Raw genomic sequence first — 2,243 nt, 5'->3', positions numbered from 1 at the left:
CTAAACCAACCACTACATAAGTAAGACTAATTGGCCTATTAATTTATAATTACCAGAACATGCTTGTCATATTCCTTAAAAAGAGATGCAACATTGTAGTGTGGTTGACATATTTCAACATATTCTCTTTCACGTTCACTCTTAGAATTAGTTAGATTTCAGTCTTCTGGCACCTGCTCACTACTCAAAGACTTGCTCAAATACATTTTTAGTAAGAAGCTTAATTATATAATCCATAACCTCAAATAAAATTCCAACTGAAGTGGGATTCGAGTCTTGTCCTCAGGGTTTCTCCCCCCCCCCTCTATCCTCCAGTGGTTCAGCGGTAAGTCTGTAGATTTATAATGCTGAAAATTGTGTAGCTTTGTGCTCATCTACGAACAAACATATTCAGCGTTTCTATTTAATTGGCATTAATATTTAATTTTATGTGGATGTTTATCATTCAATGTATTACGCGCCATCTTTCGATCATGAAATATATATATATGTATATATACATACACATTTGACGTCACACGGAAAGCCATCCTCAAATTAAAGACAGGAGGTGAATGAGGTTTATGCAAATTGAACGAAATAACCATATATCTGTTGGTTGACCTTACGGTTTATTCCGCAAAGGTGAGATAATAAGTTACATTTTGTTTGTATTAGCGATATATATATACTTTTATTTTGTCGAAAAGACTGTTTGATATTATTGTAATTTGGGTGACACTTCGAAATTGAACAAGAAAACCGGTAAGTACTGTACAGAAAAATTGATCATGATGAACTCGTTGATCAAGTTCAATCTCATATCTGTGTCAATGTGATGTAGTACTAGTACTACAACTTTCAACAGTACTACTAATAGTTATAAAAGTTTATAGTTTTATACAACATAACAAGTAAAGTTTACAAACTGAAAGGTAGCACCAATTTGGATTAGTTTAACTTGTAGAACTAGAATTTAACTTAGTAAAACTAAAAAGTAAAAGTATTATGTTGTGTTATACTATAGTACCTGGCAAGTCTGTACGTATCTAGTTGTATTTGAGTTATTGGAAAGGGTTCAGAGGAGGGATTGTAAGATGATTCCAGGGATGGAAGAGTTATCTTACAAGTTATAGGGATATGTTAATTTTTCTTAACTTACTTTTATTATATATATATGTGTATGTATAAAGTCAGAGTTGATCTTACCAAAGTTTACAAGATTATTGGGGGATAGATACGATAAAGGTTTGATATCTTTGTGTTGTATTTCGAGGACAATAGAATGCAAGTTTAGAATTTGAAAAATATAGGTTAGATTACTGTTAAGAAAGTTGACTTACTAATAGGGTGATTGGGTTGTGGAATGAGTTGGCACTGGCAGTAGTGGAGGCTGGTACTTTTTTAAAGACTTTATGAGTGGAATTGTTGAATTTCTGGAGAAAAAAAATGGTGGGTTTAGATTTTTGCATTTTTGAAGGACAAGTGGGCAGGGAGAGCTTTGAAGGACCAAATGATTCTCTGTTGTCATTAGGTCATGTTAAACGTGGCTATGACTGCATTTCATATTCTAAATAGTATCTAGATTTCTCTGTTTGTTTGCACCATGACATTACTTTAGGAAAGTAAATTCTCTCTTTCTTATTCTTCAAAACAAAAAGTTTTATGAGCAACTAGTGAAACTTTGTCATGTAACTTGTGTCAGATCATAAATCAATATTATTTAGTGAGCCTAAGTGTTAACTTAAAAAGTACCAAAGGAGAGGTTGGTCTTTAAACCATTCATTTAGTTAAATGTAGCTTTTCATATGTACACACCAATTTTAGCATAAAAATTGTGCTCATTGTCTTAGAATGACATTTGACATCTACTCTTGTAGTGGGCTTTTTAAGTTAAAGGCTGAGGTACAAAAATGGTGAATACATGAAAAATGTTTACCACTGAAATAATGTTGCATAGGGCTTGTGATATGCAGTGTATAAAACAAGGCTTAGTATTTATAAACTGCTCTTTTAGAATTATAAGAATGTATAAGTGAAAGTAAAGAAAAATATAATAATATGTCCACACATTGTTTGTTAAATACAAAGTCAAAAAGGCTTTTCACCCAATACTAGGGTTCATCAGGCTGGCATAGTATTGATGGAGATTAAATTTTGTAAAAAATCAACTAAAAATTGGCTTCATAAGATGAAAATCAGCTATATATTTCCTTTTTCGCGAGGTGAAGACGATAAATTATTGAGGATAAGTTTCTGCACTA

At 32.1% G+C, this 2,243-nt stretch overlaps 1 protein-coding gene across 1 annotated transcript in view; it reads left to right on the top strand.

Annotated features, from left to right (window-relative positions):
• The first annotated feature begins 516 nt into the window (after window positions 1-516).
• The window catches only part of LOC106465713 (R3H domain-containing protein 1-like), an 83,238-nt gene continuing 81,511 nt past the window's right edge, over window positions 517-2,243 (top strand). The window contains exon 1 of the mRNA XM_022393631.1: window positions 517-624. The gene's annotated coding sequence lies outside the window, so the exon portion shown is untranslated. The remainder of the gene's footprint in view (window positions 625-2,243) is intronic.

This window comes from Limulus polyphemus, unplaced genomic scaffold (assembly GCF_000517525.1).
Source record: "Limulus polyphemus unplaced genomic scaffold, Limulus_polyphemus-2.1.2 Scaffold2027, whole genome shotgun sequence".
NCBI classification, from domain to species: domain Eukaryota; kingdom Metazoa; phylum Arthropoda; class Merostomata; order Xiphosura; family Limulidae; genus Limulus; species Limulus polyphemus.
The sequence above is the reverse complement of the archived record's forward strand: the minus strand, read 5'-3'. Positions and strand labels throughout refer to the sequence as shown.